Genomic DNA, 27,034 nt, shown 5'->3' on the forward strand with positions numbered 1-27,034 from the left:
ACCACTGGAAAAAATGATTTACTTACTAAACTAACCAGCCCCCCAAAAATTCACTTGGTATTCATTCATCTGTGACGTTTGGTATGGTATTGCATGCCTGAGGTGTTACAGTAGTAGTAAAGATTAGTCTCTGCACTTGGCCTTTCCTTGTCGTCTTTGTCACATCATGTTGTCAGAACTGAAGGACGTTGGGGGAAGGGTTAAGCGAAGGAAAGAGCTCTAGGATAATGTTGCTTGAAGTCGAGCCACTGTCATTGTATAGGTTATGATTAAGCTTTTCATCCTTGAAAGACTTTCACATAAAACATGTAACGAAATCACCACTTATGATGTCAAATTTGGTCACATTATGCATTCAGTGACATCAGGAGCAGTCAAAGGCTGAATCCCAAGTCACACCCTTCCCACGCCGCCGCCATATGCACAAGTGTCCCAAAACTGAGGGAGTGAAAATGATCAAGGGTGTACGTGCTAATTAAGCCCTCCAATAACCACTTCGACCAAGCCAGCAAGGATGCAGGCTCCAGAGCGAAGTGCTATCCCAACACACACCCCAACATGTTTGGAGTTTGCACAATTTCCTACAAAAGAATTGAGAGGCGTGCCTAATTATATGACAAGTGCGTTTGTGTCTGATTTAGAGACTTGACACATAAAACAAATGGAATACGTCCCAAATTACATGTTTAACAGTTACTGAGGTAAAACGATAGGGGATTTGAATTTCATTCTCGTTTAATTATTTAAAAGGGGAACATGAATTGCATGCTTCAAGTCAGGAGTGTGACCCGAAGTTGATGGGTTTACTGATCCCCTCGCTACTCTGGAAGTCACCCTCTGAGTTTCGTCAGCAACACATAACTGAGGGCCCACCGAGCGAGGGGGTAGTTTGGGATTCACCGATTCTGCTCAAAATCATAGAATAGACATCCATCAAATTGCTGTGGTTTTTCATGTTCTATTCATTCAATTCCACATTTGACCATGTTGTAATTTGGTTTTCATTGCAGAGTATTGTATTGTGTGAGGCTGGGTGCAGGTGGGAGAGAGGGAGACGAGCCAGTACAGGTCAATATTTGTGAAGCAGCGCCGGCCAGACTTTATAAAGCAGGACGTTTGTTTATGATAGCAGAGGGGAAGGTGCAGCATTGATGCAGGAGATGAGGAGGACAATAAACGACATGTCCATAGAGACAGACAAGCATTGTTGTATAAGAGGGGTTGAATGGCGACCTGTTGTTATTCAACCATAGGAGGTGAAAGTAACGTAGTAGGCCTACTTTAAAGCTGAGTGATCATGTATATGATACTAGGTGGAAAACATATTACACAATCCGCACACAACATACATGTAGGGTCTAACAAACAAGGTAGCCTTCACTACTTTGAATAAAGGGAACAGACAGCCATCTCTGGGTGCCTGTGACTTCTCTTGATGAGAATCACAATGCAAAAACGCATAGGTAAACAAGGAGTGGCTGTTGCTTAGGAACGGGCAGAGGGAGAAGGTTTGTTGAGCAGGCTCTGTGATAAGAGAGAGAGAAAGAGGGGGGGTTGTGTGTCACTGGCAGGGGTTGTGTGTTTGAGAAAACACAGGCTGCATCCCAACCCTGACACAAACACACACACACACACACACACACACACACACACACACACACACACTGACAGTGCAGTGAATGAGTCTTTCAGTCACACAACCCTCAAAGACCTACTCTACGTGAGGAACTAAGCAGAGTGGGTAGGGAATAAATTATGAACTGAAGTGTACGCACTACTTTCAAGCATCAATTTACTGGCATCAATTTTTAAACCGAATCTTTCTGAGAGTGGAGGATAATGATGTAAATGATGTCATCCTTCACAGTGACGGGAGCGCAGACACTCAATTTAACAATTTGAAGCCGTCAATGGAACATACGGTGCCTTCGGAAAGTATTCAGACCCCTTGACTTTTTCCACATTTTGTTAGGTTACAGCCTTATTCTAAAATTGGTTAAATGTTTTTTTCCCTCATCAATCTGCACACAATACCACATAATGACAAAGCAAAAACAGGATTTTAGAAATGTTTGCTAATTTATTTATTAATTACGGAAATATCATATTTACATAAGTATTCAGACCCTTTCCTCAGTGATTGTCGAAGCACCTTTGGCAGCGATTACAGCCTCGGGTCTTCTTGGGTATGATGCTACAAGTTTGGCACAGGGTATGTCGCTACAAGCTACAAGCTTGGCACAGTGTTGCTGCACAGCTATTTTCATGTCTCTCCAGAGATGTTCGATCAGGTTCAAGTCCAGGCTCTGGCTGGTCAACTCAAGGACATTCAGAGACATGTTCCGAAGACACTCCTGCGTTGTCTTGGTTGTGATTAGGGTCGTTGTCCTGCTTGAAGGTGAATCTTCGACCCAGTCTGAGGTCCTGAGTGCTCTGGAGCAGGTTTTCATCAAGGATCTCTCTGTACTTTGCTCCACTCATCTGTGCCTCCATCCTGAGTAGTCTCCCAGTCCCTGCCTCTGAAAAACATCCCCACAGCATGATGCTGCCTCCACCATGCTTCACCATAGGGATGGTGCCAGGTTTCCTCCAGAGTGATGCTTGGCATTCAGGCCAAAGAGTTCAATCTTGGTTTCATCAGACCAGAGAATCTTGTTTCAGGGTGACCATCGGGTTCTTGGTCACCTCCCTGACCAAGGCCCTTCTCCCCCGATTTCTCAGTTTGGCTGGGCGGCCAGCTCTAGGAAGAATCTTGGTGGTTCCAAACTTCTTCCATTTAAGAATGATGAAGGCCACTGTGTTCTTAGGGACCTTCAATGCTGCAGAAATCTTTTAGTACCCTTCCCCAGATCTGTGCCTCGACACAATCCTGTCTCGGAGCTCTAGGGACAATTCCCTCGACCTCATGGCTTGGTTGTTGCTCTGACATGCACTGTCAACTGTGGGACCTTATAGACAGGTGTGTGCCTTTCCAAATCATGTCCAATCAATGGAATTTACCACAGGTGGACTCCAATCAAGTTGTAGAAACATCTCAAGGATGATCAATGGAAACAGGATGCACCTGAGCTCAATTTCGAGTCTCATAGCAAAGAGTCTAAATACTTATGTAAATAAGGTATTTCTTTTCTCTTTTTTTATCCATTTGCTAAATAAAAAAATATAAATATTTTCACTTTGTCATTATGGGGTATTGTGTGTAGATTTGAGTTTTTTATTTTATTTAATCCATTTTAGAAAAAGGCTGTAACGTAACAAAATGTATAAAAGGTCAAGGGGTCTGAATACTTTCCGAAGGCACTGTAACTAAGGAGCAGGACCTGAGAGAGCAGGTAGTGATCAAGGTCAAACGGGACAAAGCTGCTCTAAGTTTCGACCCATGTGGAAGTTGATTGCCAATTTGCCAAGGGAAAAAAAATTATCACATTGGTTTTGAAGTGACACTCAAAAACTTGACGGATTTCACTTTCACCGAGCATCTAAGGCTGAGTTTACACAGGCAGCCCAATGCTGAGCTCTTTTTCCACTAATTGGTCTTTTGACCAATCAGATCAGCTCCTTTGCCAATAATTGGGCAAAAGATCAGAAATGGCCGGCCTGTGCAAACGCAGCCTAAGTGAATCTAACCCAATTTGTCATCCAAATGGTCTAGAATGCTTAAATAAACTGAATAAAACATGCATACTATTGAAAACACACATGGCAATCCCAATGCACGTTATTTAAGGAATAACAATATGCGTGCATGTACTAACCTGTCCTAGATGCAGTTAAACCACATATTGGTGAGGTAACAGACATTATGGGTACTGTAGTACATCATGCTCCAAACCACAGACAACATTAATTCCCTGTCATCCTCCCTCTCCTCTCACATCAGTCTGTATCGATTCAGACTGATCTCTGCTGCATTACTGTATTAGTGCGGCTGCTTTGGAAGAGCTTAATGCCTGGAAACTCACACTCATCCCCTGGAAGCCATTCCCAGCCAGCCTCTGATGCAATTTTCTGACTGCATTAACATTGAACTTTGATATGGCCAGGGCAGCATGGATCATTTTAGGAGCAGTTCTAGCTTCTCTTCTCAGACAGAAATATGAGCAGGCTTCTTAGGTCATCATATTATTTTTAGCCATGTTTTCTTTGTCAATGTTGGGTACAGTGGGAGTTCCTAAATGAATTAACTGCATTGTGAGTACATACTTATCAACATATGTTCCACTGTTACATTCTATAGAACTATCTTTGTACAAAATATCTGTGCCATCCTTGGCTGCAACCTTTAGGACCCACGTTTTGTTAGTTATCAACCTGCCCATTACAGACCAATCTGCATGCAGGAAATAGTTTCATTTCATGGTGGTACCATGGTTTCTCACATCAGTCCAACAGCCACCATGTGTCTGTTACTTCACACTGTTCTCATGCTATTCACAACTGTCAAATTATTTTTGAACTAGGCTTTGAACTTGATAGAAGTTCTGAGGGTGTCTCTTTGGTGTGAAATAAAAGTGCTGAAAACATGTTGGCTCACTATTTAAAAAGAAGATGGAGAACAAGCTATAGGGCGACAAATACCAGAGTTCTGCTGCAGGTACAGTCGACTAGTGCTAGCTAACACTACCTAGCAAAATAAATAAATAAATACAAATATTGCGATATGTAACTGTATCGATAGTCTGAAGAGCATCTACAGATGGACAATCAGTAACATATCAACAAACTATCTATTAATCCTAACCCTAGCTCTAACTCTTATTCTAAACCTTAGCCTAACTGTAACCTTAGCAAGCAGTTGCTTATCAGCAGATTGGGGGGGGGGGCATGGGCAGTTATGGAAGATGACAGACAAGGCTTTGAGCTAGTCTCTTAACTGTGGGCCCTTGCATGTGTCTGACTGAGGACTCAGAGCAAAGCAGACACAGGAGAAGTCTGTGTTCCTGGAGTCATGGAAGGCTTAAAAAGGCAGGGCTCAGTTTTCCACACCACTGAATGCAGAGGCCCACTCCACTCCCGACCAGCCACAGACACCAGTGCAGCTGCGGCGTCTGGGAGCCAAACCTCCGAAAACCACATGAAAAATATGAAAATGTTCTCCCGGTGCCTAAGTTAGAATGGCTGATGCTATTGAAGGTGGAAGTATGTGGCGGTTGATATTAAATGATAGCGATACTACATAGGGAGAAGAAGAAGAAGTTGGATTAAAATGACTGGTTGATGGTCAGACATTTGAAGGTGGTAGTATTGGGCTTGATGTGTCCTGCAGTTAAAGCACTATCATGTATTTTTGAGGCATGTTACCTCATGAACGGTGGGACCGGACCAATGCAGCTGGAAACATGATGCTGTATATGCATGTGCAGAGGCCACAGCACTATACTGTGCTCTTTGGAGATGTCAGTTGGTGGAAATGTCAATATTCCACCTACCATCTCTTCACTAAACAAGAACAGCCATGTTGTCTGTATGAGTAAGCCATCAATTACTGAACCTATACATTTCAGAAAAACAATCCGTCTCTTGCCGCCCACGTACATGTGATGTTTCCATGATAGATATCATAGCAAGACAGATAGCAAGAGGCGCTACTGAATCATTGAGGTTTTAATGGGAAGTGGGTTAAGGTTGATCTGTAAAGACAAGCAACATACTCCTGCAGTATCCTGCTGACTCACTTCACCAGATGTCCTTTCTAAGAAAGAATCCTAATATTGACTAACTATTTTTCAAGACGATGGATCCCATTGAAATTCCATGATATATCAGTAACTAGCCTTGCTATGACTCCTATTACCCAAGGCACCCTGTTGCTGTATATGTACATAGCTACCTCAATTACCTCGTCCCCTGCACATCGACTCGGTACTGGTACTCCCTGTATATAGCCATGTTATTTTTTACTCGTTATTGTTATTTGTTATTCACTGTGTATTTATTGCTTGTATCACTATTTCCAAATTATTTGTTTTATCTTTACCTCTGCATTTCACAGTTAGTCTACACCTGTTGTTTACGAAGCATGTGACAAATACCATTTAATATGATTTTGATTTGACACTACCAACCCTACTCCCAGAGTTGGAAAGATTCCGCACCCTCAGCTCACAGCCCTGATGTTGAATAACCGGGAGCGTTATCAATAGGAAGGTGTGATCTGATTTTCACCACAAACGACCCTCTTCCCTGGAAAATGACTTATTTTATTACCACAACAAGCTGCTGCCCACTCCACAGGGCTAGTGTGGGAAGGAAGGAGGGAGGGATGGGGGGGGGGGAGGGTAATAGAGGTGGCTAATGATCCAGTGAGGCTGAGGACAAAGAGACTTAGGGAGGTAGACGGGAGCGTGTCCCCCAAACATGAGTAAGATGTGTGGTCACATGGTCTTGGTCTCCCTAGTTCACAAACCAAACCAGCCTGAGAGACTGACTAGCTTGCATTCCCCAAAACTCTCATGATTCTTTGTAAGTCACTTGAACTAAGGATGATAATCATGCAGATATTAAAAAGATTCTCCGGTACATTTGTATACTTTTTAGCCAGTATTTCTGAAAGTAGCACTCACGAGCCAAAAGTGTTCCCCGAAAATCGCTTACTACGTCGCATATGTACAGATAGGTACACCACGTCATTGCTTTCTCTCTTTTTGCTGTGTCCACTGAGCCGTTATGCCCGCTCTGCAACCTCATTGGATAACGCTGGGCAGGCCCCTTGCTAACGGTCACTCAAATGCGAGGGGCTGAAGCTCATTGGCTAGAACTCGAATTGCTAGGGGGCTGGCCCGCGTGGGGGGAAAGGTAGGGAAAATGGCATGGCACATCTTCAGGAAAATTGGCTAATTGAAGTAAGACAGTCATTCTGCTCATAGTTCATACATGCATAATCTACACATTGACACATCCAGCCCAAGTTGAAAGTTCAAAAAAAAACTTTCTCAGTCACCAAAGTACCAGTGTATGTCTTTAACAGTGACTTGAATCCAAATACTGAATGGCCTGTGCCAGTTAAAATAATTAGTAATGTGGAGCTAAATGTTAACCAGATGGAACTGATCAGTGACATACAGTACCAGTCAAAAGTTTGGACACACCTACTCATTCCAGGGTTTTTCTTTATTTTTACTATTTTCTACATTGTAGAATAATAATGAATACATCAAAATGTATTTTATATTTGAGTTTCTTTGCACACTCTTGGCATAGCTCAATTTTGGCTCTTTAGAGATAGGTCACTGCTCTATGTGAGCTAACAAGATCACATCAGCATCATCATCTCCTTTTTCAGGTTTTCCGATTCTGGTGTGAGCAGAAATCTTGCCCTATGTTCCTGCTTCCAGTATTGAGACACCCAGCTTGCATTTCTGGTTCCCCCTGTACCTCAGAACAATGGCTTGCGAGTCTCAACTTGTTTGTGTGCGTCTCAGACAGTTGCAACATTGGGAGAGCTGCGCTTTACTCAATGGAAATGGAGAGACAAGTATGGAAACGCGATGCAAATCCACCTCTGGATCAACACAAAGGAACCTCAGCCAGGCAACACAGCGCACTAGATCTTTCAAATGTGACCATTGCCACCATTTTTTTAATGTTACCTTTATTTAACTAGGCAAGTCAGTTAAGAACAAATTCTTATTTACAATGACGGCCTACCCCGGCCAAACCCGGACGATGCTGGGCCAATTGTGCGGCACCCTATGGGACTCCCAATCATGGCTAGATGTGATACAGCCTGGATTTGAACCAGGGACTGTACCTGAACCTCTTGCACTGAGATGCAGTGCCTTAGACCGCTGCGCCACTTGGGATCCCTGCACTTTTAGAATGAACTGTCACGCCCTAACCTTAGAGATTATTTTTATTCTCTATTTTGGTTAGGTCAGGGTGTGACTAGGGTGGGTACTCTAGTTTTGTATTTCTATGTTGGCCTGATATGGTTCCTAATCAGAGGCAGCTGTATCTTGTTGTCTCTGATTGGGGATCATATTTAGGCAGCCTTTTCCCACCTGTTGTTTGTGGGATCTTGAGTCAGTGCATGTAGCACCTCTGTCGTCACGGTTTGTTGGTTGTTTCTTTTTTTTTTTGGTGGTTGTAACGTTTCACTAAAATAAAATGTGGAACTCGGAGCACGCTGCGCCTTGGTCCTTCTCTACACACAATTGTGACAATGAACAGTTAAACACATAGTTACTGTATACCACTTTTTCCATCAGCATGAAGGCTATTGATACTGAATGGGTCCATGTATGTCTCCATCGGTCTCTGGCTAGCTTGAGCCTGCAGCATTCCCCACAATAAAGATGGGGCAGAGTTTCAAACCAGAGGTGTAGAATTCAGATCACCTCGAGCACATTGTGACTTGTTACAGCCAATTTTCCCATCACTCAGGCCTCAGATGTGTGTGAAAGCCCCTAATAACAAAAGAAAGAAGGGGACCACAACCTAACCTAGAATTACCCACCCAAACAGGTTCCTGTCACTGCCGTTACCTGAGATCATGTCACCCGTTACCAGAGATCACCTGAGATACATGCCGTGTAAAATAAAAACTGGAAACTCGGGAAATCTCTGACTTCCGACTTCAGTGGGTTCAAGACAACTGGGAACTCTGGGGGAAAAAACGAGCACCGACTGGGAAAAATAATTTGGAACGGTCATCCAACTCGGAATTCCAAGTCGGGAACTCGGGCATCTTTCTAGAGCTCTGACTGAAGATTACTGACGTCATGATTTTACCTTATTTCCCCCCCGAGTTCCCAGTTGTCTTGAAAGCACCATCGATATGAGAACATTTTTTTTGTTAATGTGTCATAGCAACACAACTGACAAGCCAGCAGGCCACAGAATCTGCTTATTTACCCATCAACCGCGAAACAGCTTGAACAAACTGCCGCCCTCTGTCATTCAATGTCAACTACAGGCTGGATTGTGAAGGGAGAAAATGTGAGCCAGAACAGACCCAACCCTGTACTGTTCCATATGAGGGCATGTCAAGCCTGGGCTGATTAAATCCACCCCTACTCCTCCTCCTCGGCCAGGCCAAATGATCTAATTACAGGCTAAGACTTGTTGACTCTATATTGTGTGAGGAGCCAACCTGATACTACTGCTGCCCTCCCTCCGTTCCTCCCTCTCTTCACCTCTCTGCCGCTCCCTCCCTTGTGACAGAAACTAGGCCCCTCTACAGCCACTCAATAGGTCAACAATGGGAGTGTTGTGTTTCTCTCACTTCATGGCCAAACCTCAGGTACTGTGCCTCATTTACAAGCCAAATCAAGAGGCCAGGGTGGGCATGAAGCATGATTACAAAGTTAGCTCAGATGCAAACTGGGAATCGCTATGGGGTACAACTGAGCAATTCACCAATATTTCAACTGGGTTATTGACTCATGATATTAAAAGTGTGTAAAGCACTGGTTGAATGCAACATTTTCCAGGTGTAGGCCCTGCTGACCTAAACAGTGACCTCATAACTAACAACCACAGAGGGCTGATTTAATACAGTATCACTAGGTTTACAAGACAGAGTGTAAGCTTCTCCAATGATATGTGAGGAGATCATTGAGCCAACATTGAATGAAACTGCTTTATTTTGGGTCTTTCGAGGTCAAAAGGATCTATACAACAAAAACTATGGGGTCACTTTGTTTTGAGTGTTTTCAGAGACATTTTTAACTGCCAACCTCAATAAAGTTTGTCAGTGCAGAGCATGTTTCTGGTGAAACAGGAACCATGATTTTATCTCTGCTGCAACTTTTAGCAACAGAAACCTACCACAACTAGGCACGCCAAAACTCTACAAAAACCATTAACGTGAGAATAGCATGTTGAGATGTGAACTGCTTAGGAGACAAACAAACACCAGTTTGTTTGTCATCCACTATGAGTCGCAACGAATACCTGCTGATCCTCCTCTGCCTTACAGGAAGATCAACATTCATGCAGGGCTCCGGTGGCCTGATCAGGTCCTGATAAGCAAGCCTGAAATCAAACAGAACCTTACCTGACCATGCAACAGGGTGTGGGGAGAAGCACATTCTAGAATCTAGATACTATTTAATTAATGACTTATTATTTTAGAGGTAGGCTAGCGTCGGGGCCAAAGCAGAGTTAGCAAAAAGATAATATAACCTTTTGAGATTTATGGCCTATGGTCTACTGAGTTGCCATGAAAGAGAATTACAAGTATTTCTACACCATGACCAACTGTAAACGCTCACGTGGGCTTGGTCAGGGGGCTTGGTCTCGGGGTCAGGGGGTTGGTCAGGGGGCTTGGTCTCGGGGTCAGGGGGTTGGTCAGGGGGCTTGGTCTCGGGGGGGCTAGATCAGGGGGCTTGGTCTCGGGGTCAGGGGGGTTGGTCAGGGGGCTTGGTCTCGGGGGGCTGTCAGTGGGGTTGGTCTCGGGATCAGGGGGCTTGGTCTTGGGGTCAGGGGGCTTGGTAACGGGGCTTGGACTCTGGGTCAGGGGGCATGGTTACAGTTCCCTCTCTTGCTAATGCACGCCATATATGGCAATGACTCTTAAGCAAAACAACAACGATGACATGTGACAATGACAAACTAACTAGCAATTAGTTTCAGCCAATGAGCTTCAGCCCCTCGCCAGATAGATAGAGAGATGACGTGGTGCACATATCACGTAGTACACCATTTTCGTGAGGCACTTTTGGCTCATGGGAGATACTTTCAGAACTACTGGCTATAAAGTATACAAAAGTACTGGAGAATGTCTTTAATTGTATCAACATGAACTCTTGTTTCTCGATTTATATTTGTGCAAGTCGTACTTCTGCTTTTCTCATGACTCATTCGCAAATCTAGAAAAACAAATGAGGAACACATACAATGCTATTTGGTTTGAACCAACCATTCACCCATAAAGAAGCAAAATAGAGACAAATTCACAGAAAAACTGCAGTCACTAACCTCAAAGACACAGGGCTTATGTGTCGAATTCCATGTTAACAGTAGAACAAGTGACAGATCTGAATGACTTAAAAAACACGGGGGGGAAAACCGAGACAACTGCAATGAAAGAAAAATAATCCAAGTAAGGGTGTGCCTCCAGAGAGCAGCGGGACCCAGCGCGGTACAGGAGGTGTGGAACACTGACCTGCCCTCTACCTCTCCCACTCACAGCGATAACACTAAACTGAAAAGGAGAAGAAGAGAAAGCGAGGCAATGGCTGCTATTGAAAATGTAAAAAAAAAAAAAAAGGAGAAGTGTAGTGAAGCAACATGCCCTGGCTCTCCCTGTGAGTCACACAGCAGGACAGCCATTGGTGGGGGAGTCCTCAGGCAGTGTGGCTGCACCTGGCCAATCACGAACCAGGGTGGGCCCTGTATGCAAATCCTTTCAGGTGAGTCGCGGCAGGTGTTGGGGATTGGCTGTGGGTTGGATGTGGGGGGGGGGAGAGCGGGACAGACCAACCAGCAGGCCACAACTTGAGCAATGTGAAAGACAACAGACTGGTTTCTTCTGCGGAGGAGTGCTGGGTGCTGTAAATACATAGTTCAGTTTACAATTGGTTGAGGACACTTGGACTTTGACCGAGTACTATAGAGCAGTCTCGTCTTGGTGGTTAAAATCAGTAAATGGAAGACTTGAGAAACACTGGATTGTAAAAATGTGTCAGAGAAGAATACAGGCAAATTTTAATCATTAAGCTTTCATTAGAGGGTTGTGAGGTGTGAGGTCATTAAGGTAAAGCAAAAGAGACCGTCAGAGGTAAATCCAGAGGAGTGGCTCTTGAGCCAACAGAGGCCCCATAAAACCAGCTTTATATGTGACTTTAGTGGGAGGCACAAGAATAGTGGGCTATAAAGACCAAAGAGGTCTCAACTGACCGCACTTTGACATCAAAGGCAGGCTACTGGTCTTAGCTAATGCCTCAGCACAGGTGGTTCTATAGACCCCCCTCCTCCCCCCTAAACCCCACCTGGATGATATTCTGCTGATGTATATGAGTGGCCATACTGTCTGCAGCTCTCATCACATGCTCCCCCGTAAGCAACCAACTCAATCAAACACGAGCTAACAGGTGTACAGCTGTCACAGCCAACACTGGATGTATTACTATTCCAAGAGCAGGATTCTCCATGTTAGCTTCTCCTGTTTGCCTGGTAATGCGCATACTCGTGTTCACACACAGACAGAGACAAAGACACAAACACACACCTGCTCATTCAGCTGAAAAGGCCTGAAGAGCCAATTAATGTAAATCTGCCACTGGGGCACCACCATCCCCCACCTCATCCTGTGTTCAGGGCTGTTACGTCACGTGTCTTTAGATAGCATCTTTATCAGACACAATTCGACTAACAAACAGGAAGCTGAGTAGTTCTGTGGCGTAGCTGTGTGTGTGTGTGTGTGTGTGTGTGTCAGTGAAGGCTGGTGGGAGAAGCTATAGGAGGACAGGCTCATTGTAATGGCTGGAATGGAATAAATGGAATGGAGTCAAATGTGGTTTCCATATGTTTTATCTGTTTGATACCGTTCCATTTATTCCATTCCAGCCGTTACAATGAGCCTATCGTCCTAAAGCTCCTCCCATCAACCTCCACTGGTGTGTATAGTATGTGTGTGTGTGTGTGTGTGACATCTCAGCTACATCTTCAGTAAAAGGAGTTGCATTTGATGTGGTCACCTTTTCACTAACCCCAATCTGAGACCAATCTGGAATGGCAGTTTTTACTCAGGCTGGCCCAGGTTAGGACCACTTCGGCACAGAAGAGAGAAATTGCTTCGAACAGAGCAAATAAACCAAACAACCCCCATTTATCACTGCCCCTGGAAATACTGCGTGTCCACTACACAGCCCAAGATCAGATGCATTCAGGAGAAGTCCAAGCAGCCCTCTAGTCCTCTATACCGTCTGACTCCAGTCTTAAAGACCCAGGGTTGTTAGATGGTAACACATTTATACACACCAAGTCACACACAAGACCACACACGCACGCACACACACACACATGTAATTCATTCATAGTGTGGATGTGCTGATTATTGACCTGTAAATAGTGTGGATGTGCTGATTATTGACCAGTAAATAGTGTGGATGTGCTGATTATTGACCAGTAAATAGTGTGGATGTGCTGATTATTGACCAGTAAATAGTGTGGATGTGCTGATTATTGACCAGTAAATAGTGTGGATGTGCTGATTATTGACCAGTAAATAGTGTGGATGTGCTGATTATTGACCAGTAAATAGTGTGGATGTGCTGATTATTGACCAGTAAATAGTGTGGATGTGCTGATTATTGACCAGTAAATAGTGTGGATGTGCTGATTATTTACTCGTAAATAGTGTGGATGTGCTGATTATTGACCAGTAAATAGTGTGGATGTGCTGATTATTGACCAGTAAATAGTGTGGATGTGCTGATTATTGACCAGTAAATAGTGTGGATGTGCTGATTATTTACTCATAAATAGTGTGGATGTGCTGATTATTGACCAGTAAATAGTGTGGATGTGCTGATTATTTACTCGTAAATAGTGTGTGGTGGTGCATGTTTTTTTCTCAGAGCCTGGTTGTGTGGCTCTTTCTGGTGAGGAGAGGCAGAATGGCAGTATATTCAGACCACATGGCCAGTGTATTTAAGATTTTTTTTCTCCCACGGGTCCACAAGAACCTTTTCAATAAGGCTTTTTGATGGCAACATCGCTTTTCCTGGGGCTTGATACTACAGCTTTGATTGGTATCTGAAGTACTTCTGGGAGTCCCAGCTCTCCGTTTCCTTTTAACAGCCCCCCAACAAAGACCCCAGTTCAGAGAGCAGAAAATTGCCTCGCCTTTTAATCGGCTGTTAATTGCAGTCATTTGCAAAAAACAAATCAACACACTAGTAACGGGTGGCAGGATCATTGACTTTGCTGACAAAAATGTCTGTCAAAAGGAGAGAAAAGCAAACAGATGAGAGGGCAGGTTCAATAGACACTCCTGGTTGACACAGATAGCAGCACTCCATTATCCTCCACAGCTGTTTCAGTAAGGAATACTAAGGAGCACATTTTGTTCCACTTTCTGCCAGTGCCCATGCTAAAGACCACATCATCCCCCACTGCAGTCCCTTTTATCTGCAGAGGGAATAAGATGACAGCTCGGCGGATATAGGCCTCAGAAACTATGACATTCCATCTCTACAACTTAGAGGACTTATGGGTCGCTGTCACTGTCTCTGGTGGTAATTTTCCTCAAAGTTCAGCTGTAGGCCATTATTACATGGACCAAATCTAGGATCGAGCTGTACTTTCGCCTTGGAGGGGAGAAAAGTATCAAAGGTTGATATGGGGCCACAATATCAAGCCTGTTAGTGTTTGTTTTCTTATTAGCGTGTGAAAGAGATGTGTGCCATATTTTATATTTAAGTGACTAAACGAGCACAATCATTTAATAAAGGACTTGAAATAGATGGATACAGAAAGGGCATAGGAGAAAAGCAACAAACAGAAAAGCTACAAATGAAATAAAAAGTTTCAAAGTCCAAACAAACCATTTTGGGGTAAAAGTAAGCCAAAACGGCCATCAAGGGAAGACATAAAAAGGCTCTCTCGTACCCTACCCTTGTGGAGGGTTAGAGAGAGAGCTGCAACCTTGATATTTGCAGAACTCAACCATGTGACCTCGCTGACTAAGTGAAGAGACACACCTTTACTTTATAGCCTAAAAATAAAGACAGCTAAGAGTCATATACAGTGCATTCGGAAAGTATTCAGACCCCTTGACTTTTTCCACATTTTGTTACGTTACAGATTTATTCAAAAATGTATTACATTGTTTTCTTCCCTCATCAATCTACACACAATGCCCCATAATGACAAAGAAAAAATAGGTTTTTAGACATTTTTGCAAATATATTTACAATTTAAAAAATAAATACCTTATTTACATAAGTATCAGACCTGTTGCTATGAGGCTTGAAATTGAGCTCAGGTCCATCCTGTTTCCATTGATCATCCTTGAGATGTTTCTACAACTTGATTGGAGTCCACCTGTGGTAAATTCAATTGATTGGACATGATTTGGAAAGGCACACACCTGTCTATATAAGGTTCTGCAGAGCAAAAACCAAGTCACGAGGTCGAAGGAATTGTCCGTAGAGCTCCGAGACAGGATTGTGTTGAGGCACAGATCTGGGGAAGGGTACCAAAACATTTCTGCAGCATTGAAGGTTCCCAAGGCCTTCATCATTCTTAAATGGAAGAAGTTTGGAACCACCAAAACTCTTCCTAGAGCTGGCCGCCCAGCCAAACTGAGCAATCAGGGGAGAAGGGCCTTGGTCAGGGAGGTGGCAAACAACCCGATGGTCATTCTGACAGAGCTCCAGAGTTCCTCTGTGGAGATGGGAGAACCTTCCAGAAGGACAACCATCTCTGCAACACTCCACCAATCAGGCCTATATGGTAGAGTGGCCAGACGGAAGCCGCTAATCAGTGAAAGGAACATGACAGCCCGCTTACAGTTGACATGAGCATCTCGTCATTATATACTGATCTCTGGTTTCGGCTACTTGTGAATTGGAAAGGAAGGTTGGCAGATACTGGCTTCCCCTAAAGTAAATTGATATTTTGCCCCAATTATATAATTACTCCTGTCTAAATAAAATCATTGAAATACTTCACCAGAGAGCATGACTTAGCTGCAGAGGATCATGGGCTTCTAAAAGAAATAGCTGTGGATTGTTTCAAAACACAAGTGCATAGGCCTATTCCAATTTGGGAAGAACGTGGGAATAGGCCCAGCTGATTATTGAGTTTGCTGCTGTCAGTGAAAAGCATCTAAAATATGTGTGAAGATAATGTGTCTTGAACAGTGGCGATTTTAGTATGTACATTTTGGTGGGGCAAAAAAATAAATGTGGGATGCATGCCAGAAAAGCCACTACACAACACAACACATTAATTGCACTATAACGGTGACAAACAGTGCCCACAAACTGTTAGGGCCTACATAAAGCTGTCCCAACAGCAGTCCCAACAGCAGTCCCAACACCTTACCACTGCTACATCTGGCTATCAGCGGAGCCTTGTCTGGCAGCGAAACAGTTCATTCAGCCTCGGGATGCTGGCCTTCTAGGCAGAGTTGCAAAGAAAAAGCCATATCTCAGACTGGCCAATAAAAAATAAAAATAAAGATTAAGATGGGCAAAAGAACACATACACTGGACAGAGGAACTCTGCGTAGAAGGCCAGCATCCCGGAGTTGCCTCTTCACTGTTGACGTTGAGACTGGTGTTTTGAGGGAACTATTTAATGAAGCTGCCAGCTGAGGACTTGTGAGCCGTATGTTTCTCAAACTAGACACTCTAATGTACTTGTCCTCTTGCTCAGTTGTGCACCGGGGCCTCACACTCCTCTTTCTATTCTGGTTAGAGCCAGTTTGCGCTGTTAGGTGAATGGAGTAGGACACAGCGTTATACGAGATCTTCAGTTTCTTGGCAATTTCTCACATGGAATAGCCTTCATTTCTCAGAACAAGAATAGACTGACGAGTTTCAGAAGAAAGATGTTTGTTTCTAGCCATTTTGAGCCTGTAATCGAACCCACAAATGTTGATGCTCCAGATACTCAACTAATCTAAAGAAGGCCAGTTTTTTTGGCTTCTTTAATCAGCACAGAAGTTTTCAGATGTGCTAACATAATTGCAAAAGGGTTTTCTAATGATCAATTAGCCTTTTAAAATTATAAACTTGGATTAGCTAACACAACGTGCCATTGGAACACAGGAGTGATGGTTGCTGATAATGAGCCTCCGTACGCCTATGTAGATATTCTATAAAACAAATCAGCCGTTTCCAGCTACAATAGTCATTTGCAACATTAACAATGTCTACACTGTATTTTATGTTATTTTAATGGACAATTGTATTTGCTTTTCTTTCAAAAACAAGGAAATTGTGACTCCAACCTTTTGAACGGTAGTGTATATATATATATTTATCTTTTGGGGGGGGGGGGGGGGGGCTAAAAATGTGTGGCTCAAAACAGGTGGGGCTCTGCCCTGAATGACGCCACTGGTCTTGAGTATAATAAAAAATGTTGACTCAAGAAGAAGAGGGGTGTGGCGAAGATATGGGTGTGTCTCTCTTCAGAATGCATGTGCTCAGCTCTCCAGAATGACTCAGCTGTATTGCACCAATTCTTTCACATTCATTGTTTCAATGTGTGAATTGACTGCCCTTTGTTTATTTTGATCAATTCCCCATTACATATGTCAACAGTAGTAAATGTACTGTTAATCACCATCATTTGGTTACATTAATTTCTGTTAATGCATATATTAATTAGTCATTTACTGTTCTCATTCTCAGAGTGGAAATGTTGTTTGCAGACTTCAAAACCTGCTACACTTGCAACAAACAAGTTTTGGTTCATTTCATGGCCATCATATACGAGTTTTGTCAATTTTTACATTGTCTTTTTTTGTTTGGAGTGCTCCATGTGAGCAATGAGCATGTGTCTGGTTTCTCTGTGCTGATAATGTTGAGGGAGCATGCGTACCTGAGCACACATAGACGTACCTGGCCTGCTGCACACAAATGTAGGAAAGTGCCCATTTAGGGATGTCTGGTTTCTTATTGTCAGAGTCCCTGCTCATCCGCATCCACCACTAATAAGCTGAATTTCTCAGTAATTTTTCTTCACCTCACACAGTAAGTCAACGAAGTCTGTTCTATTAACATCCATTGCGCATGATACTAGTTCCTCAATCCTCACAGTATATTAAAAATCTTTCCAACACTCTCCCCCTCAATAATCACCAAGCCTCGGTATGAATGAGCAAAATTATCATCTGATTATCCCATATATCAAGTGGAAACGTCGTAAAATACCTGAAAACTTTTCCCCAAAACAGCTGTCTGTCCCAAGCTCACTGGCATGGGGAACTCTCAGGGTAGGGCCTGAAATAGGCTAGTTGATACAATGTTGCAGGTTCGCTAGCAGCAACTTCAGGCCAGACCCAGTTGATTGATTTGATACCATGTGCACGATAGTTCAAGACCTATAGAAAGGAGACAGGTGGAGTAGAGAGATGAATGCGATTACAAGACCTGAATTTTCATCAGGATATTTGTCGGCTTTATGCATTTTTACTTAGTTGACAATGGAAGTTAGAGGCCTACTCCTGCATTGGCCTATAGGCAATCTGAGTCTTCAACCGCCAATGGATCACGATGTATCAATGTGTCCATATGGCATAGTTGAATTTTACCTTTTAGATTTTTATCATTTTAATTCAGACTTTTACTATTAAGTGAATGACAATGATTGAGAAAATAATATGTTCGTTTTGAAATGAAACTGTTCCACGAAAATATGCATATGAAAATCATAACTGGCACACAGATCGGTATAAATGGTTTTAAATTGTAAGCTTCCCCAAACTTGTAACTCGCGCGTCACCTATGGAGTGATTTGTTTGGGAATCAGATGAAAGTATCATGACTGGTGTTTATGCCACATTGAAATGTAATACATTTTTTACTATAAAAACCCATTTCAAAAAAATGTGCACACATTGGAGGTCCCATGAAACAAAAACGTGCCCCCCTATTGAAATCAAATGCCCTGTCTTTCAAGCACAGTTCCAGCAACTACGGTGGCTGTGTAACCAGACCAGTGGAGTACAGTACATCTTATCTCAATTCTATGAAAATAGTATAGAACTGAATCAAGGCCCTGATTGAAGACCATAAGAAAATATCGCAAGGGATGGATAGAAATGTACAGAATGGCTACTTGGAGGGAAATGGGGAGGGTCATGCTTTTTCAGTTTCAGTCAAGGGCAGGGTTTAATATTTTTTTTAATCTAGTACAGGGGAGGGTCATGCAATTTGTTATTAATTAAACATCAATATCTCTCAGTGTTTTAGAATTAGTTGCTTATTAGGCTATATATCGATGTGTGCCTGATGCCACCCCTCATCTCTGATTCTCCACTGGGCACGCAATATCAAGTGTGCCTATGGGCTATTTAGTGTGGTTTCAATCAAATTATCCATAGCCTATAGGCTACGAAGTGCATGCTCGGAGAAGCACAGCACAAAGTTATATTTCTAAGATAGCTACTGGGATGGCGTAAATAAAACTGGACTGCATTACACACGGCAATGGATACTCCAACTCTGAGCCCTGGCCTGCTCTGCTCTTACTGACCCAAAACTGTTTTGTGTGCTGCCTAACCAATGGCTGTGCTGCATAGGCTTCTTCAGAAAATAATTGTTGATTAAGCCTAGTCCCAAAAATTCACTATCTTGCGCATGGACTAGCCTTTAGCCTATGTTCTGTTCAGTTTGAGAAGGAGCACGTGAAGATGAGGACCGGAGGTCAACTTTGATAGCTTGTTACTACTAGAATAGATTTTATTAAAAACAAAATGTTTGTCACGTTGTATAAGGATCGGAGACAGGTGCATTAATCCGTAATAGGGGGTTTTAATACACCCAAATTACACAACATGCCATGAAAGGCACGGGGACGAAGCCCAAAACAAACACGTATTCAAAACACACAGGGATGTAACCCAAACAAAAGAGCGAGGTTAAACTTTAAAACTAATAAATGCACGGGACGAGACCCGTAATAACAATTGCACGGGACACGCAGCACGGAAGCCGAAACACAGGTACTCACAGGACCAACGGACATGATAACGATAACCGACCAGGACACTGGGCAACAGAGGGCACATATATACAATTACTAATCAGGGGAAATGGGAACCAGGTGGGCGTAATTAGAAAGTTCATGACGCCTAGAAGCGGGTGCTGTAGAACTCCGGAGCTGGTGCACAGAATGAGCAGCAGTACCAGGGGAATCCGTGACAGTACCCCCCCGACACAGGTTCGGTCAGGGCCAGTTGCAGCTGCTGAAGATGTGGTCGTGTCTGACGGGACATTCCCGCTGTCTCCATTTAGGGTTGGTTATTCCGTCATGTTGTATAAGGATTGGAGACAGGCGCAGGAATACATAATAGGGGGTTTTAATACTCCACTCAAATTACACAACATGCCATGAAAGGCACAGGGACGAAGCCCAAAACAAACATGCATACAAAACACAGAGGGATGTAATCCAAACAAAAGAACGAGGTTAAACCTCTAATAAATACACGGGACGAGACCCGTAATAACAATGCACGGGACGAGACCCGTAATAACAATTGCACAAAACAACAACACAGGTACTCACAGGACCAACGGACATGGTAACAATAACCAACCTGGACACTGGGGAACAGAGGGCACATATATAAACTCAGCAAAAAAAGAAACATCCTCTCACTGTCAACTGCATTTATTTTCAGCAAACTTAACATGTGTAAATATTTGTATGAACATAAGATTCAACAACTGAGACATAAACTGAACAAGTTCCACAGACATGTGACTAACAGAAATTGAATAATGTGTCCCTGAACAAAGGGGGGGGGTCAAAAGTAAAGTAACAGTCAGTATCCGGTGTGGCCACCAGCTGCTTTAAGTACTCCAGTGCATCTCCTCCTCATGGACTGCACCAGATTTGCCAGTTCTTGCTGTGAGATGTTACCCCACTCTTCCACCAAGGCATCTGCAAGTTCCCAGACATTTCTGGGGGGAATGGCCCTAGCCCTCACCCTCCGACCCAACAGGTTCCAGATGTGCTCAATGGGATTGAGAGTCGGGCTCTTCGCTGGCCATGGCAGAACACTGACATTCCTGTCTTGCAGAAAATCACGCACAGAACGAGCAGTACGGCTGGTGGCATTGTCATGCTGGAGGGTCATGTCAGGATGAGCCTGCAAGAAGGATACCACATGAGGGAGGAGGATGTCTTCCCTGTAACGCACAGCGTTGAGATTGCCTGCAATGACAACAAGCTCAGTCCGATGATGCTGTGACACACCGCCCCAGACCATGATGGACCCTACACCTCCAAATCGATCCTGCTCCAGAGTACAGGCCTCGGTGTAACGCTCATTCCTTCGACGATAAATGCGAATTCGACCATCACCCCTGGTGAGACAAAACCGCGACTTGTCAGTGAAGAGCACTTTTTGCCAGTCCTGTCTGGTCCAGCGACAGTGGGTTTGTGCCCATAGGCGACGTTATTGCCAGTGATGTCTGGTGAGGACCTGCCTTACAACAGGCCTACAAGCCCTCAGTCCAGCCTCTCTCAGCCTATTGCAGACATTCTGAGCACTGATGGAGGGATTGTGCGTTCCTGGTGTAACCCGGGCAGTTGTTGTTGCCATCCTGTACCTGTCCCGCAGGTGTGATGTTAATTTCTTTGACATTCAGAGGCTAAGCTACAACCTTCTACAGCCGAGGAGACAAAAAATAAACTTTGCTTGGGAAGTAATCTAATTCTGTCACTATCAATTGATTAAGCTATTCACTTTTTGAACAATAGAACCCAGACAGCTTTTTAAACCCAGACAGCTTTTAGGGAAACACTTGTGACCTTCTCTCGTTAGGTTAAGCCACGGAAGACGAGCAGCCAGCAGTTAAAACTTCAGTAGGCCTACTCTGTCTGGGGTGGAAAGTTAGGCCTAACTTTTGAAAGTACCATGCTCAGATTCCTAATGACATCTCAGAATTAAGTATTTGCAAACAGGGACAGTTTTGTTGCAAACCAGACACACTGATTTGGCATTATAGAAATATGATAAGATGAACACAGTGTTCTCTCTCTTTCCATTCTTAGCCTTTCATTTCGGTCATTAAAAAAGATTCTACTAATATGTGAAGTAGAATTGCATGAAATGTTTATAAAAGGCATTTTTTTCTCAGACCTGCAAATATGATGATAGATTAATTCAATGCTTTTACTATAAAGGAGATCTTTCCACCCCTACTCTTGTCCATGGTGACCTGTGAACCAAAAACCTTCTGGCCCGCAGCCCTGTACGCTATCAAAATTCCTGCGTTGCCATGTAATGCTTACAGGACGAATAACAGTTTCTAAAACTGCATATCGAAGGCTCTGGTCTCTCCAAGAAGTGAGGGTAAACGGTAGACATGCTCTCTACTATCCACTTTGTTTTAATTATTATTTTGGGTACAGGGAGGGTTTAGCTAAAATATATTTTGCTGAAAGGAGGGCCATCCATTTTCATTTGGGAGAGGTCCGATTTTCTCCATGTAACCCTAACATTCACTCCCTAAATAAGACAAACCTTGAGGGCATGAGATGTGGAGCCTTGTGAAGGACAGGCCGTGCTGTTTGTGCAGCTCCAAGGTCAGCTGATGGCTGTTCCCTGAGTGACTCAGAGCTAGAGGTGTGCGTCCCCTATGGGCCCTGGTCAAAAGTAGTGCACTACATAAGTAATAGTGCCATTTGGGACGCAGAGCCAAGGAAAGTCCTCAGCCAGGGATAACTGGGCCAATAGCATCCCTCACGCAGATTGAGGTGGAGCGGGAGAAAGGGTCAGCGAGGCATTCTAATGAGCCCCACTGATATGGACAAAAAGGTACAACTAAACACCATAAAACACTTTGAAATGACAATGGAAAACTTGTCAATGTTACTCAGGGCAGACTTACTTCGAACAATGGGTGATAAAATAAAAAGTCTGTGACTCGCTGTTGGAATATTTTCATATGAACACAGCAGACAGTTTGTTTGAGGCCAACATCGTTTATTTCAATGATCCTTAGGAGAGAACATCTATTCTAGTTCACTAACTCAAACCCTTTCAACCTTCAGTTAATTGGCAGACAATGAATGGTCAGAAAGATTATGCAGCTTTGGTCAGTGTTATGTTACGTGACTGTGACCAGGCAGGACTGGGGAATTGGTCAAGGTTATTTCCATGTAGAAGGACCCATGAGCTTCAACATGTGAAGTTCATAGGAGCATGTCAAATTGGGTGTCATATGAAAGGTAAGATTTTTTTGTTTGTTTTTATATTAAGGCATATATTAATTTTTCAACCATTTTCCATCCGAAAAATGTGGAATAAGCAAAGGTCCATCTGGTCAAACAGATGTAAAAGGAGTATTAGAAAACATCAACCAGAAAAAGTTTTTTAAAAGTATTAGAAATACATGAAAACACATTATACCATGTAATTGTTGAATACTCGTTTCTGATTGGCTTGAAGGGCATTCTAGAGCGTGCATTTTCCTAGAAAGCATAGAATATCAGCAAGGTAGATTTCATTGGCTATAGCTAATTCTTATATATTATTTGTTTGAGCTGCTATTGAAAGCAATAGTCGAATTTAAAACATTATTGGCATTGTTGAATTCGATTTTCATAATAGCAAGCTAGGACTGATGGTTTGGTTTGCTAAACTAGCAAGTCTGTTGGTTTGGTTACCAAGGCAACTACTTTAGCTGTCTAGTAAACTTGCTACCTGCTTCAGTGGATGTTGAACACACATCTACCTGCAAATTAACAACATTTTTTGTGGCAAATTATAAAGTGATAGCCATGGTATGAAAGGATAATCAACTCGGGGCTCTATGCGTTCTCTGGAAAATACTGCGACTCCAGGGAAGGTTAGTTCCACTCCGCTGGCGTGTGGTGAAACACACCTTCCACGTTGTTCATTCATTTCCATAGAACGCATAGCCCCCCATTGATTATCCCTTACATAATGTTGAATTAAAGTCCCCTGCCAACTAATAAACACATATTTAGTTTGGGACATATAATTCTGCCTTCAGTAAGTTAAAGAAACATTGCCTTGTGCATTGAAATTCCTTTACCAAAAACCCACATATCTTTAAGATATTTTCTCATTTCTCCCCCTCATGAGGAGGGAGAATAATTTAATGTCACAAGTAAAGGTAGACCTATTAATTAGTTATAGTGTTTTTACTGATATAAATGTTGTTTATGTAATGGAATTGCTGAAAAATCAGTAACAGAATTTCTGCAATTGAATTGGCTACAATGGGAATTCATAGTAATCACAAACCACAGTTGGGTTCACAAATTTGGACAGCACAGTACAGTATAGTACAGTACAGTAGAGCACAGCACAGGAGAGTACAGTACAGGACAGTATAGTTCAGTACAGTACAGTAGAGCACAGCACAGGAGAGTACAGTACAGTACAGTACAGTAGAGCACAGCACAGGAGAGTACAGTACAGGAGAGTACAGTACAGTACAGTTCAGTACAGTACAGTAGAGCACAGCACAGGAGAGTACAGTATAGTTCAGTACAGTACAGTAGAGCACAGCACAGGAGAGTACAGTACAGTTCAGTACAGTACAGTACAGTAGAGCACAGCACAGGAGAGTACAGTACAGTACAGTTCAGTACAGTACAGTAGCGCACAGCACAGGAGAGTACAGTACAGTACAGTACAGTAGCGCACAGCACAGGAGAGTACAGTACAGTACAGTTCAGTACAGTAGAGCACAGCACAGGAGAGTACGGTACAGTACAGTACAGTATAGTTCAGTACAGTAGAGCACAGCACAGGAGAGTATAGTACAGTAAAGAAAAGAAAAGAAAAGTAGAGTATAGTTCAGTACAGTCCACAGGAGAACACACTAGAGTTGAGTACACTATAATGTACTGTACTGAACTATAACTGACTACTGAATGTACTGTACTCTACTGTACTGTACTAAACTCTACTGTACTCTACTGAACTCTACTGTACTCTACTGAACTCTACTGTACTCTACTGTACTCTCCCGTACTCTTGAACTCTACTCTACTCTACTCTACTGTACTCTACTGTACTCTACTATACTGTACTGTTCTAAACTCTACTGAACTCTACTATATTCTTGTTTGGCATACATTTTAAATAAATGTTTCCATGGAATTGCCCTAAACTCTGACTCACAGCAATGACTGTGGATGACTGCATTGACTGCAGCCACACAGAACTAACAGAGAGAGAGGTGTAGGCGTATAGCTGAATGGAAATGCATCCAATGCACATAGCCTACAGCTGAGTCACTCTCATAGATCTGCCAAATGCGGTGATGATGCGCTGACCGTGGGATGATGCACTGACCATAGGATGATGCACTGGATTATAATCTGCAGATGGTCTCATGTTTCAACTAGTAACCTGACATGACACAACCATTGCACCTGGATGCAGATTAAGTTAAATCTCAACCAGGATAGAAATTGAGCGCTATATATCCAGGTTATTGCGGCATCTGAATATTCCGCTCATGTGATAACATAACATTTAACACGTCCTGGAACTTCCTGGTGATGATTATATGTTATTTTGTAAGACTGCAGCCCATTTTGTGCGGTAGTACATCCTTACACAAATAATGCGAGCAACCAACTAAACCTGCAGTTTATGGCTGGGCATATTTTGAGTAGATAAGAGCAGAATATTCGGCAGGAAGGAGGAGCCTTCCAGCCGAGCCACACAAACACACACCCTTCACATAAAATGCATCCCATTAAACATTAAACACAAACGGCAAGGCCAACATTCCAGACAGTCCACATCAAACCTCTGTGAACAGTATCCGCTACCTGCAGTCTGGACAAAGACAAGAGCTACCTCCACCGAGGCTAATTGACTGACTTTTTGTCTGTGGATAAACTCTCATTTTTAATGGCTTAAGAGCTGCTAACACTGGGCAACAGCTGAAAGGACTCAAGTTTGGTCTAGTATACAGCTTTGCCATTTTATAACAAAGTATTTTTTTCACATTCAGTGTATATAATGTCCACAGGCTTTGGAAGCGTGCTGTTGAATGAACACCCAATAGTAGAATGTAGTTATTAAATAATTAAAATACTCAAGAACTCCCCTCAGAAAAAACCTTTCTGCTTAGCCTATATAATGTGGTGACAGATATAGGACAGTAACTTAGCCTATATAATGTGGTGACCGATATAGGAGCCTTCCAGCCAAACTTATATAATATATAATTCTTATTTTATTTATTTATTTCCTTTATTTAACTAGGCAAGTCAGTTAAGAACAAATTCTTATTTTCAATGACGGCCTAGGAACAGTGGGTTAACTGCCTGTTCAGGGGCAGAACGACAGATTTGTACCTTGTCAGCAAGGAGATTTTAACTTGCAACCTTTCTGTTACTAGTCCAACGCTCTAACCACTAGGCTACCCTGCCGCCCCAATGTGGTGACCGATATAGGATAGTAACTGCTTCTCTGTGTACGTGACGAGCTGCTAACTGGCTAACACATGTTGTCCAGCTCACTCTTTAAGACGCCGTCACATTTCACACTTGAACTTGTTTGATGCTGTGGATCAGCTGAACGAGGTGAGATCATCAGACACATGGTCACAGGCACACACTGAAATGACTTTGCACGTCAAGCTTTCATGACAGACACATTAGTAGCACTCCACTGACTGACATGCATCCTAACACATGGCAACAACACAAAGCACCAATTCAAACGACAGTGTAAGCAGAGAGAGAGAGAGAGAGAGAACGTGATGCTCCTTGTGGTGATAGGCTGCTATGTATGTGGTTAGCTTAGCTGGCTATTGTTTGAGCTTCACGCTAGTAGTCAAACCACAACCCAGCCACCCCAATTTAATCAAGCATCGGATACATAGTGTGCTGACTAAAAATACCCAAGATACATACGCATCAGTCTCAACAAAAAGTACCCGGACTGAGAGGTGCAACCTTGAATTTACACCAATCAGATGATGCCAGCAGACGATGACGCGCCAGAAACGAGACAGCAGAAAAACCTCTGCATCAGTCCAGGCTGATTGTCAATCACTATTGTGGTTGGTCATCTTTTGCCACCATAACATTTTAACAGAGTAATAACTGAGTAAGAGCACAGTTTCTAAACCCAGAGGCGCTGGGAACGCTTGCGAAACAGGCCAAGCAGATCAGGCCCGGGTTTGGGGTTTGAGAAGTCAATGAGAGAAGTGAAAAATTATTCCTTAGTTGTTGAAATCTAAAGGCACAACACAACCTAAATTCGAGCCAATGCCTTAAGTAGTTGAACATGTTATTACTCCAACCTCGTGAAAGTGACAAATTGACACGTTTTCATTTTCATCAAAAACAACTTCATATCGAAGGAGTGCCTTTGATTTGACAGCCTGCACATGCACAGTTTGGC

The 27,034-nt window shown here is 43.0% G+C and overlaps 1 protein-coding gene across 6 annotated transcripts in view; it reads right to left on the minus strand.

Moving 5' to 3' along the window:
- Window positions 1–27,034, minus strand: part of elf1 (E74-like ETS transcription factor 1) — a 75,858-nt gene that overhangs the window by 45,418 nt on the left and 3,406 nt on the right. For 4 of the 6 annotated variants that reach the window (XM_045717994.1, XM_014199074.2, XM_045717993.1 and 1 more), the window contains exon 1: window positions 10,921–11,224. The exons of 1 other annotated variant lie outside the window; for it this stretch is intronic. The gene's annotated coding sequence lies outside the window, so the exon portion shown is untranslated. Of the gene's footprint in view, window positions 1–10,920; window positions 11,225–17,831; window positions 18,002–27,034 lie in introns of those variants that run through there. One more of the 6 variants, XM_045717992.1, reaches the window with a different exon arrangement.

Source organism: Salmo salar, chromosome ssa05 (assembly GCF_905237065.1).
Source record: "Salmo salar chromosome ssa05, Ssal_v3.1, whole genome shotgun sequence".
NCBI classification, from domain to species: domain Eukaryota; kingdom Metazoa; phylum Chordata; class Actinopteri; order Salmoniformes; family Salmonidae; genus Salmo; species Salmo salar.